The sequence below is a fragment of the Nematostella vectensis genome, chromosome 14 (assembly GCF_932526225.1).
Source record: "Nematostella vectensis chromosome 14, jaNemVect1.1, whole genome shotgun sequence".
In the NCBI taxonomy this organism is placed as follows: domain Eukaryota; kingdom Metazoa; phylum Cnidaria; class Anthozoa; order Actiniaria; family Edwardsiidae; genus Nematostella; species Nematostella vectensis.
In genome coordinates, this window is record NC_064047.1 from 13679895 (window position 1) to 13697414 (window position 17520).

The window sequence follows — 17520 nt, forward strand, 5'->3', positions numbered from 1 at the left end:
ATCGTTCCCTATTTCATGTGCGAGCCACTGCGAGCTGGGACGAAATATCCAAGAGCAAATGATTATCTAAATGGGTAAACAAATCCAAGCTCATAGTTATGGCTACATGTCTGTAACCGCGTATGTTCTTCCTGTATGTTAGTACAAAAAGAAAATCCTATGGACGGGAAATTATGATCCGTCGCAGAACAATAGAGATTTTCTTGCATACTTGATTAACAAAATGTGAATATGTTAGACAGAATTGAGAATTTTGAACTTGAAATCCTGCATCGCTATCGGCTTTCTAAACAAAATATGCATACATTATGTTATTTTACCGTAGAACCTAATCGTTTTACACTTTTTCTTAAGCAACACACATCAAACAAATAGACAAAGACACTAAACAGTAGTCAGAGATAAAGGGAGGGAGAGAGGAGAGAGAGAGAGGGGGAGGCGGGGGGGGGGGGGGGGGCGCAACAAATGCGCAAAAATAATAGTTGTTAATCGGTAAAGTAAACCGCGAAAAGCATACACAGGTGGAAAACAAGGCATTTTGAAAATATATGTATAAGCGTTGAAATTGAAAAAAAAAAAAACGCACACAGGACCATTTCCATTTATTACGTTAGACAATAATATAATGACCGAGGCTATATTTAAAAATGAAAAAACCTGCACAAAGGTGTATCTAAATTATTGAACCTTTTCTGAATTAAGATTTAGAAAGGGGGTTTGTTCACTTCATTACTAGTTTTGCTGTTTTGTGAGTTTTTATTGTGGCTCAGAACAGTTCACAGTTTTATTTTGCCAGTATTTTTTATAGAGTTACAATTCATAAAATTAAGTAGGCAAGGAAGTCCAGAGAAGCCAAAGGCTTATAAAATAGGACTCCTTTCTAACATATCCATAAATACATAGAAGTGGACCTTTTGCTCTCGTGGGCGGTGCTGCCCCTCTCTGGGTACGGGCCTGACTTGTTGAATTGTGTATTGAAACATTTGCCCTATAATGAAAAAGAATCTCTGATTTAGGCATATTATTTCCTATGACTACGCCTATTTTACTATTTCTAAGGCGTTGTAGGGAGGCGAACTATGACATGACTCACCGAATTTTATTCTCATTTAAGAATTCGTTTTTTTTTTTTTTCGAATAGTAATGTTGGGTCCGTTTTCTACATCCATAAATCCGGTCGAATGGTGTTAAAGTTGGATAAATTTCAAAGAAGTTTGATTTCTTATTCAGTATCCATTCAGCACTTCTATTGTTCTAAAAATATCGCATAGAAGGTCGGGTCCGTTTAGTCGGGTCATTCGATTTTTAAACGCGTGCAGGCGCAGTACTCCCTCCTATCAAACCAACTTTTTGTGGGTGAAAATGCTAAATTACCCACAGTGATATATCTGTGGTTATTAATATATCTGATCTTACTTCGGTAAAATACTCAAGATTCGAATTAAAGTTTTCCGGGATAATCGAAATATTGTTTTTGATAGCGGTACCGACCACACATATTCATTGTTTCAACTTTATATAAATAAATAATGTTGTATAAAACACTACATGTTTTAAGGTTCTGTTCTTTATTGGTTCCTGTGTATAATTATACTATTACTAGCGGGTACCCATGAAACAATTACGCTGGAGAAATACTTCTTCCTGTTGTCTTGGCCTTGTAGTGGAGTTTTATCTGCAAAGAATTGACGTAGCTAAGCAAAAATAAGTTTCTAGCCTCACAGGCTGCCCAGGATCTGTCCTTATTTTGTTAGTTAAGATATCGAGTTCGTCAAAAAGAAATAGCACAATCAAAACACTAAAGCCACTCTTAGAAAGAAAGAAGCTTGACTAATTTTAGTTTAGTGAGTATTGGCAAAATGCGATTAGCTGCCTAAATAAGGTTATGCTATGGAAAGGGAAAATGTTCTAAAGAGAGAAATTCGATAGTCTCCGCTCTTAACTAAACCTCTGCTTGTGCTGTGTACAGATTCTACGAACATGATAACTTTAGGGATTATTTATTTTTAATAATCATTATTCTGTTCAGCTATTATAAAATGGATATAATAAGAACATGTATAATCTTGTTTTTTTAATTGTATATGCCATATCACAACAATGATTGGGGCAAGAAAGGTAAGAAGCATCATCTCTTTAGATGGGGTTGGTCTCGAAGTGTGCTCCGTTAAAGTAGTAGGGGCTGATGGTCCTATCTTACAAATACTATCCCCGCAGCAGAGATAGCACCGGAATTAAATTCAATAAAACTAAGAATGTGAGAATGTTAAATATTTCGTAAACATTTCTTTGGTTTACTGCCCTCAATGTGCTATCACTCACGGGTAAATTTATTTTAACACTCAAAGTGAGCCATATTGTATTAACAATATAATTTAGATTAAATTTCTTATTTCATTTATGTAAGTGCAAAGTAAACAACAATATCTATTTATGCTATCATATTGTTTAAACATTTTTATTTTGAAGTAAATGAGAGGGCTATAGAATATCCAGACTTGAAATTGTAACATATACATATTCTTAAGGATCGAAATCAACAAGACTTTAAAGATAACACAATGCTCTAGATATCATTGAAAATGTTCCATAAAATTAAAATGACATTCAATGAGGGATAAAGTTGTTTTAGGAAGAAAACAAAACTTATTAAAAGAAAGGACCAAAATACCAAAAAATAAGCACCATAGTACCAAAATAATTTGAAATCTACTTGGTAAAAAAATCATGTCATTCAATGAGAGTGATCAAGATATTTTATAGTAAGAAAACAATATGTGTCTTATGGGTAGCCGGAGAAGTGTCCCGATGTAAGGTAGTCACTTCTTTGGGATTCTTCACAGCGATTTGTAGAAGACGATGTTCTTCAATAGTCTCAAACTAAGGTAGTCACTTTTTTGGGATTCATTCATGGCGATCGCAAATGTAAAAACGAGTAAATACAGCGAAATCAATCCGGCTTGAGATGATTTTGCACAACTACTTGGTAAAGACAGAGACTATGGTAATATATACAGTAATGAAATCTGGAATCTGGCCTTCAACTGCACAAATACATGGATCTGGGAGCTGGACTCGCAAAATCCAAGATGGCGGCCATGACACAGCTTATGCAGAAGGTATCGACTATAGCACAAATATTCTTGGGTATTTTGCACAAACACGAGACGACGAAAAAAAATGCATATTATGACTGGGCTACCACAGGTTTTCTAGTAAAAACACTGACAAGACAACTAAAGGTTATAAACTGAATTTATAAAGAACTAAACAAGGAACAGAACAAATGACATTTCAACTCAAAGTACAACTGTATTTATTTACTACACAAATCTGCGCTAGTTAAACTTTGCCACTAGACTCTATTCATATTTAAAGCATATCTCCGGCACTGCTGTCATACGATCCTCCGTCATTTACCTCCATAAGACCCGATCGGACATACAGTTTACTACGTATGGTTGTGGAGTCTTAAAACAAAACATAAAAAGAGACAACGCAAGGTTACTGGTCCCCTCCCTATCCATTTTCTACATTTTTAATAACAGAAAATGGTAGGGATATTAACCTGGTTCATCAGGGGGTATCATCAGGAACCACCTGATTCATTGTTGCCAGCTTAAGCGAGTCACAGTTTGGCCGATCAACTTCAGACAGACCAGAAAGCTGGGGGATTTCATTTGTACTATATGCACTTGCACCCTATTTGTACTGATTCGATATCAAGCTGTGTCGAGGTCACAATCAAATGATGTGTTACATCTGCAATCTCAATACTCGCCATCACAGTTGAAAGGTGGATGATTAGCTTCTCAAACAACGTTTTTTCACTGTACGATACAGATCCGATAAAAGTTCACATTCTGGCACAGTTGGCACTTGGATCAGGCGATGGTGCTCACTTGCATGTTGTCATTGTTTGAATCTTGCTATGGCACATAATTGGTTGCTGCCACCATTAAGACCTGGGAGAGGTTATACATTAGTTGTGAAAGACACTGAAGAAACCCAAAAAGCAAAAAACATCCTAGTGAAACTTGGGTGATGAGGTGAATGACCAAAAATTTTATATGTTGAGACTTTTTTAATTGTCAGTCAAAGTAGTTTAATGTTTGCTGGACACAACAAAAGTGTGAATTACAGTAGGTTTTTCTTCCAATCCCTGTTGTACTTTGCTCAATGTTTTGAAGCTCACATTTCATGAATTCGCGTGAAAAAAGAGATTCTTTTTATTTAGGATAACAAAATTCTTGAAAACCGGTGACAACAAATGTTTTAGTACAATCTTTGACATGGCGACCAAAAGTAAGCCCCGGTATTACCTTTACATATACATCAGTGGTTAACAACATGTTTGCATGTTTGGCTGGACTTTTACCTTGTATGTCTCCTGGTTTTCTGCCATTCCAGCCTGTCAAACAGAACATGTTTAGTTTTTTTTTAAACAACGTTTGCTTGTGGTGTAATACCGTCGTAGTACCTCAATGTGGGTTGTGCAGACCAACAGTTGAACTCACAAAAAGGGACTAACTGGGACCTTAGTCCCATATACACATGAAGTCACATTTTAGTGTATTTTGAGCTTGTGTGAGAAAATTGAAAACTGGGTCACTTTTTCAAGTTTCAAAACTATGTTGATGTCCTACTTCTCCAAAAACCTATTAGAACCCTTTCTATAATCTTATCCATTGCTTGAAAACCTCTACCAAGTTGTCTAGGAGTCATATGGGTTAAATTCAAATGTTTGCTTTTTGCTTGGCACATGGGGCTTTATACACACATACTTTCCAAATAAAGTGCAAACCAAGTCACAGTGACATTTAGCCTATACAGCTATATGCATATACAGTATTGGAACCAGAGTGTGACACATGACTCACATCTGTGACTAAATATAAGCTTTTTCCAGCATAATATTGAAAAACGTATGTGATATTATTTCTGTATGTTTATGATTGCAATAAGTGACAAATCTTTTTTCAATTACATTATGTTGTGTGACGACTTCAAACACAAGTTACTGTATATACATGTTCTGAAACTGTTTGCCACCTTTTACAAATCGTTTTTTGCATCTTACAAACTCTTTAACATTATTCTATTTTGCTTTCATGCTTGATTTGGAATTTCCAAAATTCCAACATTCACCAGATCCTGTTTTTGTTATTAGGTGGTAAACCTTTAGAAAGCTAGTAAAGTTCCAAGGAAGCATATAAAAAAAATAGCATGGCAGGGAAAACTGTTGGTAATGGATAAAGATGATTACAACAGACCCTTATGTTTAAAGGCTTTTGTTTAAGTAATTTTGCACATGAACCATCCATAACTCATAAAGCGTGTGCATAAATATTATGCACACAAAGCAATACATAATAAGGCTTTTGTTCAGAAATAGGGTCAGCGAAGAAATATTTTAGTCCAATAAAAGTGAATACAAATACAGAACTCTATTTCAACGCTTTATAAGCTTATAGATAATAAAAAAATGATTATTTGAGATCGTTAAACACAAGTATGGCTCAACATTATTCAAATCCCGCTCCACTAGAGCTAGGAATTAATGCGTTTAAAAATTAAAAAAATCACTAACACTTAGATTCTAAACAATGCTAATATAGGGCGCTTCCTATATTTTTTCTCGCATTTCCTTATTATTCGTTCACTATGAGTTCCGGACACCACAAACGGCTACCGACACGTGGATTACAAGGGCAAAATAACACAAATCGGAATCCACTTTAATCGGGTCTGTAAGGATAACCAAAAATCATTATCCCTTAAGAGAACATAAAGTCTCACTTGATAAGATTGGTATGCTTGCAGATAATATATTAAGAAAGGGATGTATTTTAACAGAGAAACAAAAGCAATACTTTGAAAGTGTCACTGGATGCTTGATGTCGGATTCCTTGGAGCGGCATAAAAACCTTACCTAATTTTAAAACCAGGGCCTGATTGAACTTAACAAATAGTCTTAAGTAACATAATTAAACATTCACTATTCCATGACTTTGTTGGGCTAATAACTTAAGGTTGGATGGAGTTGAGCTAATACTTAAGAATTACAATAGTCTTCACTGTTTTGCTTAGAGATTTTCAAGGAACATATTCAGCAGAACTTCATCTACCCAAAAGTTATTATAATTAATGGAGATCCTTACCTTGAATAAAGGGTAGATGCTGAAAAAGTGATTCACCAAGTTAACAATTCCAACACGACCCTATGAACGATCTCCCCTGCAAATAAGGCACACTTCAGGCATTTCATGGATTATTATCAGAATTTAACCTAATATCCTGCCCTTGAGCGCGTCGCACAATTCAGCCAAATCAGAATGTGTTTCGTTGTTTAGAATTTAGCCAAACAAGCTCTGTTTTTGCCCTTGTAACGACAACGAACTATTTGGTACGTGACACTTTCTTAAATATGGCACTTTGTGCTGTATAACATTGCACTTTTTACATAGTCGCAAAAACTGGATATCAGTTTATGGCTGTACGACATCGCATTTTGTCTTATCACACCGCACTAATTTCATACAGATTTTAGCTGATGGAACACGATTCCTTCAAAGAACATGGGGTAGCTTGGTCCCCCCTAGTAGTTCTCCTCTAGTACAGTACAAAAACACGAAGAGTATATTTCTATCTCTAGAAGTATCTTTATTGTGATTGCTGTGAAGGCGGATTCATCTATTTATATGTGTGCTTCACGCCATATAGCATAGTTTTTATTCGTTGATAGTTTGGAAATATTTTCCCACATATTTGTTTTTAGCAGAAGCTGGTAAATCAAGGTTTAAGGGACATGCCCGCGGCCTGTGCGGTCTTGGTTTAAGGGACATGCCCGCGGCCTGTGCGGTCTAGGTTTAAGGGACATGCCCGCGGCCTGTGCGGTCTTGGTTTAAGGGACATGCCCGCGGCCTGTGTGGTCTTGGTTTAAGGGACATGCCCGCGACCTGTGCGGTCTTGGTTTAAGGGACATGCCCGCGGCCGGTGCGGTCTTGGTTTATAAGACATGCCCGCGGCCTGTGCGGTCTAGGTTTAAGGGACATACCCGCTGCCCGCGAAGTAGTATAGAGGGGATGACTAGTACAATAATTGCAAGCCCTTGAGTATCTGCAAGTTCTATTGTTTGCTCTGTAAGGTATAGGATTTATATATTTTTCACTTTTCTATTTTTCATATTTTTTTTCATTTAGTCAATATAACTTTAATGTATTCCAATAGTTAGGGAAGGGGTATTGTTGTGGAGACTGGGGAAAGATGTGTATTGTGTGCGTGGGTGTTACTGATCCAAATGGCTCAAATATAAAGGCATCGAGAACAATGGCGACCAATCAGAGCGAAAATGAGACTAGTAAAACCGGTTTATACAATTGGGAATATGGCGACCAATCAGAGCGAGGATGAGACTAGTAAAACCGGTTTATACAATATAGGAGGGGGAGGGGGTGGGTAGGGATTGTTTCAGAGTGAATACCAGTGACTTCAACCGAAATATATTAAATTTTCCTTTATTATTATTTTTTTAGTTAGTTGACACCTCCCACTGAAGTCTTTGTACCTCCCTTCTCATCTAAAGGGTTTCAGGGGCACAACTTGGTAGTCGTAAGGGTTTTTGTGGTCCGAGTTTTCTTGCCCCTTGTAGTTCTTGTTCCCCCTATGGAGAGACATAGATAAAAATTTTAGTTACTAACGCTAAATATATACACAACCACACGCACACGCACACACACACACAAATAGATCACTACAATCACATACAATATTCGACACACGCAAATAGATGTGCCCGCTAACAGACCATTTGATGGACTTCCAAGTGATACTTTATCATTTGGAGCAAAAAGGTTTGGAGCTAGAACATTGAAAAAACCTGATAAACCTTTTTCGGGAGTGCGTAAATAGCAGTGTTTCCGAAAAAAAATGTTTCATGAGTTTTCCGTTAGCCACTCAACAATCTGTCATTTAAGAAAAGATGCAAGCCAGCTTGAGAATCCCATCTGAATCATTTTGGTACTTTTGATCATCCGCCTGACATATTGACAGAATATTATATTACTACAATGGCCCAGGTAAAACTAGTACTAGCGCAAAATAAGTTGAGTACACCATTGTCTCTTGGTACAAATACTATAGGAAAGTTCACAAGCATCAATATCTCTGAGATCTGTAACACTACCTCCAACTTAGTCCAAATCTTCTCGCATTCGCATGTGAATGGCCATCGCCTCCGTGTTGAAACTCGTCGTTTAAGTCACCATTCATGTTGCCACAGAGTCCGCGAATGCTGTTTGAGTTCTTGAAAGCATTCACTATGATATTCATTCCCCAGTCCAACCTTATGACCTCGACCTTCGTGCCAGAAGGGAGAAGTACCTACAAAAAGATCAAAATGAAGTTTCTTACGTAAACGCCTAGGAGCACGCAAGCACAATTTTCATCATAAAGTAGACGGGGGTGTCGTCCTATTTTTTAGGGTATAACATTCTACTAGGTACTACCCCGTAGGTGTTTAAAGATTCTTCCTATTCTGCTATTCCCTGAAGATTCTCAGCCTAGATGAAAATACGCGAAAGTCGTCAGAAAAATGGTGTGCTTGATACCAATGGATAAAATAAATACAGCGGTAACTATGGTTAACACAGGAAACCCGGTAAGATCGCCAGAACACCGGACACCCAGTAAAAACGGGGAGAGTGTGTGGGGAGTTGGGTGGGGAGGGGGGTCGCTAGCTTCAACACAGGAAACCAAGTAAGTACGTCAGGGGCAATGGTTAACATAGGAAAACCGTAAGAAACACTGGGGGTAAGAGTAGACACAGGAAAAACGGTAAGAAGGCCGGGGGGCTAAGGTCAACACAGGAATCCTGGTAAGACGGCCGAGGGGCTAAGGTCAAACACAGGAAACCCGGTAAGGAGGCCGGGGTGCTAAGGTCAAACACAGGAAAACCGGTGAGAAAGCCGGATGGCTAAGGTCAAACACAGGAAAACCGGTAAGAAGGCCGGGGGGCTAAGGTCAACACAGGAATCCTGGTAAGACGGCCGGGGGGCTAAGGTCAAACACAGGAAAACCGGTAAGGAGGCCGGGGGGCTAAGGTCAAACACAGGAAAACCGGTAAGGAGGCCGGGGGGCTAAGGTCAACACAGGAATCCTGGTAAGAAGGCCGGGGGGCTAAGGTCAATTACAGGAAACCCGGTAAGAAGGCCGGGGGGCTAAGGTCAAAGATAGGAATCCCGGTAAGAAGGCCGGGGGGCTAAGGTCAAACACAGGAAACCCGGTGAGGAGGCAGGGGGCTAAGGTCAAACACAGGAAACCCGGTAAGGAGGCCGGGGGGGCTAAGGTCAACACAGGAATCCTGGTAAGAAGGCCGGGGGGCTAAGGTCAAACACAGGAAACCCGGTAAGAAGGCCTTGGGGGCTAAGGTCAAACACAGGAAACCCGATAAGAATGCCGGGGGGCTATGGTCAAAAACAGGAAACCCGGTAAGAAGGACGGGGGGCTATGGTCAACACAGGAAACTCGGAAAGAAGGCCGGGGGGCTAAGGTCAAACACAGGAAACCCGGTAAGAAGGCCGGGGGCTAAGGTCAAACACAGGAAACCCGGTAAGGAGGCAGGGGGGCTAAGGTCAAACACAGGAAACCCGGTAAGGAGGCCGAGGGGCTAAGGTCAACACAGGAATCCTGGTAAGAAGGCGGGGGGGCTAAGGTCAAACACAGGAAACCCGGTAAGAAGGCCTGGGGGGCTAAGGTCAAACACAGGAAACCCGGTAAGGAGGCCGGGGGGCTAAGGTCAAACACAGGAAACCCGGTAAAGAGGCCGGAGGGACGGCTAAGGTCAAACACAGGAAACCCGGTAAGGAGGCCGGGGGGCTAAGGTCAAACCCAGGAAACCCGGTAAGGAGGCCGGGGGGCTAAGGTCAAACACAGGAATCCCGGTAAGAAGGCGGGGGGGGGGTAGGCTGGGCAAGTATTGACTCAATAAGCACCAAGCCTCGGGCGTCAATGAGTAAAGTAATGACAAATATTTATTAACTTACAGTATGTGTTACTCGGCTGCCAGAGATCTGCCTGTAAATGTGTGTTCCGTTTGGTAGATGTCCGCTTGGTACACGGACGGTCATTGGCATGGGAGCATTGGCTTGGTGTTGCAATTGGGAGTTGCAGATTGACAGAATCATCACGTCATTTTTCTCACGTATTTCTACTCCGCAGTTACAGGAGGCGCTACTATGCCAGCACGTCCACAGGCGCGTGTGCACCTACAAGGGATATCAAGAAATATGTCACGAAACGCACCCATTTTATTTTACTAAAAAACCTTAATCATCACCAGTTCACTTCCAGAGGGGCGACGAGGTATGGAGTAGAGGAGGTATGGAGTTTTTTTATATCACACATTTTTATAATGTCTGCTACAGAAGCATAAGCGCAATTTAGCTACGTTATTATTACGTTATTATAGGACATTAACACTGGTAGATATTAACGTCTATTAAATGTACACGTATCAAATTAATGTGAATTTTAGCATAACGTATTCAGATAAACTAAATAACGCGGATCCAAAAAGATGGCAGAATTGATTTCTTAATTTGCTGCTTGGAAATACGTTTCTCATGCCGAAAATGATGACGAGCTAGACCAAACACTATGTGAAGTTCCTTATTACTAAGCAGTATGGGTGATGTAGAAGGTATCAGAAGATTTCTCCACATTAGATTGATGCATCACAAAAACAATGAGAAACAAAACAATAGAACGGAAATACAATAGAACTATGAGGTTATCCAGCCAATCCTGTTAGGGCTAACCAGCGTTCTTCTACACTTCACAGCAGTATTAACTATTTTGTTTTCGATCTTTAATGATTAGTATTAATTATCAGTATTAACTTTAAAAATTCGCGTTAACTTAAAAGTGGAGCGTTAGTTTCCCATAATAAGGTATATAGGTCCGCTACTAGCCTCAGTTGTGTTGCACTTTGAGAAGATCGCCTCTTAAAGCTAGTGGCTTAGAGTTGGCATTGGTTAGGTCCCTTAACCCTAGCAGTGTTCCATGTTCGGCGGGTAAGGCCTGAGAGAGTAGTTGTACATTGCAGCAAGAGACACATACCTCGGAGTGGTGGTAAGTATCAATGATATGATAAGAAAGAGTAGTTGTACATACCTCGGTGTGGTGGTCAGTATCAATGATATGATAAGAAAGAGTAGTTGTACATACCTCGGTGTGGTGGTCATTATCTTGGAACAGCACGTAGTCACCGTGGTGTAAAAAAGGGTAATACCTAAAAAGCAGATGATATGGGTTTCAAAGGCGATTACTTTCTCAAACACGATATACATCGAGGCACGCAAGGCAAAGCTGGTAGGCTTGCATAAAGCCTGGATTTTCTTCTTACTTTCCGTCAAATGTGCTAAAGTGAGGGTCGTTATAAGTTCGACATTCACGATTCTCTGTCTGTTTTACTGTGACCTACCAAAGCAAGAAAAAAAAGTGTATAAAAATATTCACACAGTAATGCCTGCTTTTTAAACAACAACAACAATAATATAACGGCGAAAACAACAACAACAATAACAGAAACCACAAAACTTAGTTTCTAGTAAAACGTGATACATTTGCACGTAGAGGCTTAGATTATTTCATGTCGTCCGCATCTCGGTAAATATATCGATCCTCCGCGATCAAACTCTTCCGAAATACTGGTGACCATGGTAACGGTGTGATTATTTATTTTTTATCAATGTTTACCGTGCCAATGCTCAGCAAGAATGCAGGATGGGGGAGTAGCTGCTGGTCTTGGGTTTGCAAGTTGCCTCTTCTTAACTTAACAAAAATCATTTCATTTTTTTCCGACAATGACAACGTAACCGCTCAAAACTTAAAACGCCCAACAAAGCGTGCAATTTGGTCCACTGAAACCTTCGTCGCAGGGTATTCCATCGCCTTGAAAAAAGGATACAGTTTAAAAACCAAAAATGCCTACCAAACATTCCTCAAACGTTTGCTTTTCTACCACTTTGTAGAGATGTGTACAGTGTTACATAATACACCACTGATATTTACAAACAGAATCACGCAAGCAGCGCAGCCATTCATGGTCACGCACTAAGCAAAGCCATAAATGGTCACGCAACGAGCACAGCCATTTATGGTCACGCACAAGCACAGCCATTTATTGTCACGCAACGAGCACAGACATTCATGGTCACGCAACGAGCTTAGCCATTTATCATTACGGAAGGAGCACAGCCATTCATGGTCATGCAACGAGAACAGCCATTCATAGTCACGCAACGAGGACAGCCATTCATGGTCACACAACGAGCACAGCCATTCATGGTCACTCAACGAGCTTAGCCATTTATCATTACGCAAGAAGCACAGCCATTTATGATCACGCAACGAGGACAGCCATTCATGGTCACTCAACGAGCACAGCCATTCATAGTCACGCAACGAGGACAGCCATTCATGGTCACGCAACGAGGACAGCCATAAATGGTCACGCAACGAGCACAGACATTCATAGTCACGCAACGAGGACAGCCATTCATGGTCACGCAACGAGGACAGCCATAAATGGTCACGCAACGAGCACAGACATTCATTGTCACGCAACGAGGACAGCCATTCATGGTCACGCAACGAGGACAGCCATAAATGGTCACGCAACGAGCACAGACATTCATGGTCACTCAACCAGCTTAGCAATTTATCATTACGGAAGGAGCGCAGCTGTTCAAGGTCATAGAACAGGCACAGCCATTCATAGTCACGCAACGAGGACAGCCATTCACGGTCACACAACGAGGACAGCCATTCACGGTCACACAACGAGCACAGCCATTCATAGTCACGCAACGAGGACAGCCATTCACGGTCACACAACGATTACAGCCATTCATGGTCACGCAACGAGCTTAGCCATTCATCATTACGCAAGAAGCACAGCCGTTCAAGGTCACACAACGAGCGCAGCCATTCATGGTCACGCAGCGAGCACAGCCATTCATAGTCACGCAACGAGGATAGCCATTCATGGTCACACAACGAGCACAGCCATTCATGGTCACACAACGAGCGCAGCCATTCATGGTCACGCAGCGAGCACAGTCATAAATGGTCACGCAACGAGCACAGTCATTCATAGTCACGCAATGAGCGCAGCCATTCATGGTCACGCAACGAGCACAGCCATTCATGGTCACGCAACGAGCACAGCCATTCATGGTCACGCAACGCTTTCCTCGCGTGACCAGCTCCAATAACTGGTGTCCCGAAAACCTACCTGCGCTGTACGCCATTGAGCACCTATAAGGAGGTCGAAGATAGTAGACATAGTACCCTCCGCTGCACATCTCCACGCACATGTGAATAGACCGGAAGCAGCCGTTGTTCCTGTTATTGACGTTAACGCACGCGGTAGTTTCCTTGGTTACCCCAATCGTTTCTGGGTGGGTCCCCCTCATCCATATCGGCGCTAAGGTTCCACACATGTTCGGCTCGGGTTTAGTGGTCGGGATCTCGCCGCCGACACTGCTAGTGAACCGATACCATCCGGGCTGAAGGAGGTAGTCGCACAAGGCGGGCTGCGGTCTTTTGTATCTGTATTTTGTGCTTCTATGCGGGTCTTTAATCGGGATGTAGTTCGCTGCTGAGCAGGGGTCGGCGGGCCTTGGGCAGCTTCTCCCGCCGGACGTTCCCTTGAAGCCAGTAAAGGCGTAAAGAACAAGGATACAAGCTGCAAATCTTCCCATTGTCAATTAGCTTTAGCTCAGAGGGAAAAAAAGAAAAGTAAAGTTGAGGGTGGCGATTTCAAAATCACTTGGGCGCATGCTCAAAATCCGGGCCACTGTGGAAGCGCAAACCAAGACCGCACAGGCCGCGGGCATGTCCTATAAACCAAGACCGCACAGGCCGCGGGCATGTCCTATAAACCAAGACCGCACAGGCCGCGGGCATGTCCCTTAAACCAAGACCACACAGGCCGCGGGCATGTCCCTTAAACCAAGACCGCACAGGCCGCGGGCATGTATCTTAAACCAAGACCGCACAGGCCGCGGGCATGTATCTTAAACCAAGACCGCACAGGCCGCGGGCATGTCCCTTAAACCAAGATCGCACAGGCCGCGGGCATGTCCCTTTAACCTCGATTTACCAGTTTCTGCTAAAAACCAATATGTGGGAAAATATTTCCAAACTATTAACGAATAAAAACTATGCTATATGGCGTGAAGCACACATATTAATAGATGAATCCTCCTTCACAGCAATCACAATAAAGATACTTCTAGAGATAGAAATATACCCTTCGTGTTTTTGTACCATCCTGAATGGATAGAGTGATTAGGAACCAGGGTCTTGATGTCGGTAGTCAGTTAAATCTTTTATAATTTGTCGGTATTCAGGAAGAATTATCGGTCTTTGTCGGTAGTCGGTAAATCTAAATTAGTATTCGCTTTTGTACCAGATTTTATGTATAAACTAGATTAAACATTATTTAGGATTGAGTAGTAATTGATAACTTATTGATAATAAATTAATTATGGATTAATAATTGACAGAAAAGTTGATGCAACATGAAAAACAGTGCAGATTCTGTAATGACGTATTTTGTAGATTGACGATGGAAGTAAAGAGTAAAAAGACGGGAAAAAATGTCTGCAGTCGACAAATATTTTTTGTCGCTAGTCACTAGTTTTCATGTTTTGTCGGTAGTCGGTTACTCTTCAGGCCAGTCGGTTAACCCCATCCAGACCATCATGTTATGCAGAGTTATGCACTGCCTTGCATATTCCTATTATTGCGATATTGTCGTGATACTGTCGACAGTATTATAGTTTCTTTTTTTCTACAAAAAAGCATGTTTCTAGTATAGGGTAAAGCCAGTAAGCACTCCATAGTGTCTTATTCCATGGATTATTACGGGAACATTTGTGGGCATATTATGTTTTTGGGGATCATTCGCGCGCCGGGGATCATTTGCGGTCCTGTACAGACCTGAGTTTGAGATGTGCTCGCTAAAAAACAGCTCCTGTGAGCGGTAAGAGAGATTAGAGGGAATCAAAGTGGTTTCTAAAGACCACATTCTTATCACATCATCTTTAAGTTATGAATAGTAAGAGAAGATTTGAGATATTTGCGCCTTTTTGGTTTGTACTTATACTGTACATCTGCTTCAAAACACTCTTTTATGACGCCGAATTGATCATAAAGATCTTTTAGATACGAGCTAAGACATAACACGAATAGCATAGGGACTTTTAGATACGAGCCAAGACATAACACGAATAGCATAGGGACTTTTAGATACGAGCTAAGACATAACACGAATAGCATAGGGACTTTTAGATACGAGCTAAGACATAACACGAATAGCATAGGGACTTTTAGATACGAGCTAAGACATAACGCGAATAGCATAGGGACTTTTAGATACGGGCTAAGACATAACACGAATAGCATAGGGACTTTTAGATACGAGCTAAGACATAACAAGAAAAGCATATGGACTTTTAGATACGAGCTAAGACATAACGCGAATAGAATAGGGACTTTTTGATACGAGCTAAGACATAACACAAATAGCATAGGGACTTTTAGATACGAGCTAAGACATAACACGAATAGCATAGGGACTTTTAGATACGAGCTAAGACATAACACGAATAGCATAGGGACTTTTAGATACGAGCCAAGACATAACACGAATAGCATAGGGACTTTTAGATACGAGCTAAGACATAACACGAATAGCATAGGGACTTTTGGATACGAGCTAAGACATAACACGAATAGCATAGGGACTTTTAGATACGAGCTAAGACATAACACGAATAGCATAGGGACTTTTAGATACGGGCTAAGACATAACACGAAAAGCATAGGGACTTTCAGATACGATCTAAGACATAACACGAATAGCACAGGGACTTTTAGATAAGGGCTAAGACATAACACGAATAGCATAGGGACTTTTAGATACGAGCTAAGACATAACAAGAATAGCATAGGGACTTTTAGATACGAGCTAAGACATAACACGAATAGCATAGGGACTTTTAGATACGAGCTAAGACATAACACGAATAGCATAGGGACTTTTAGATACGAGCTAAGACATAACACGAATAGCATAGGAACTTTTAGATACGGGCTAAGACATAACACGAATAGCATAGGGACTTTTAGATACGAGCTAAGACATAACACGAATAGCATAGGAACTTTTAGATACGGGCTAAGACATAACACGAATAGCATAGGGACTTTTTGATACGAGCTAAGACATTACACGAATAGCATAGGGACTTTTAGATACGAGCTAAGACATAACACGAATAGCATAGGGACTTTTAGATACGAGCTAAGACATAACACGAATAGCATAGGGACTTTTAGATACGAGCTAAGACATAACACGAATAGCATAGGGACTTTTAGATACGAGCTAAGACATAACACAAATAGTATAGGGACTTTTAGATACGAGCTAAGACATAACACGAATAGCTTAGTGACTTTTAGATACGAGCTAAGACATAACACGAAGAGCATAGGGACTTTTAGATACGAGCTAAGACATAACACGAATAGCATAGGGACTTTTAGATACGAGCTAAGACTTAACACGAATAGCATAGGGACTTTTAGATACGAGCTAAGACATAACACGAATAGCATAGGGACTTTTAGATACGAGCTAAGACATAGCACGAATAGCATAGGGACTTTTAGATACTAGCTAAGACATAACACGAATAGCATAGGGACTTTTAGATTCGAGCTTAGACATAACACGAATAGCATAGGGACTTTTAGATATGAGCTAAGACATAACACGAATAGCATAGGGACTTTTAGATACGAGCTAAGACATAACATGAATAGCATAGGGACTTTTAGAAACGAGCTAAGACATAACACGAACAGCAAAGGGACTTTTAGATACTAGCTAAGACATAACAAGAATAGCATAGGGACTTTTAGATACGAGCTAAGACATAACACGAATAGCATAGGGACTTTTAGATACGAGCTAAGACATAACACGAATAGCATAGGGACTTTTAGATACGAGCTAAGACATAACACGAATAGCATAGGAACTTTTAGATACGGGCTAAGACATAACACGAATAGCATAGGGACTTTTAGATACGAGCTAAGACATAACACGAATAGCATAGGAACTTTTAGATACGGGCTAAGACATAACACGAATAGCATAGGGACTTTTTGATACGAGCTAAGACATTACACGAATAGCATAGGGACTTTTAGATACGAGCTAAGACATAACACGAATAGCATAGGGACTTTTAGATACGAGCTAAGACATAACACGAATAGCATAGGGACTTTTAGATACGAGCTAAGACATAACACGAATAGCATAGGGACTTTTAGATACGAGCTAAGACATAACACAAATAGTATAGGGACTTTTAGATACGAGCTAAGACATAACACGAATAGCTTAGTGACTTTTAGATACGAGCTAAGACATAA

General features: G+C 40.7%; 1 protein-coding gene across 1 annotated transcript in view; it reads right to left on the reverse strand.

The window, feature by feature from the left end:
* The window catches only part of LOC5504288 (von Willebrand factor D and EGF domain-containing protein), a 65144-nt gene extending 53676 nt beyond the window's left edge, over positions 1-11468 (reverse strand). The window contains exons 1-2 of the mRNA XM_048721344.1: positions 11405-11468; positions 11227-11290 (exon numbers count right to left, since the gene is read on the reverse strand). The gene's annotated coding sequence lies outside the window, so the exon portion shown is untranslated. The remainder of the gene's footprint in view (positions 1-11226; positions 11291-11404) is intronic.
* Positions 11469-17520: the final 6052 nt, after the last annotated feature.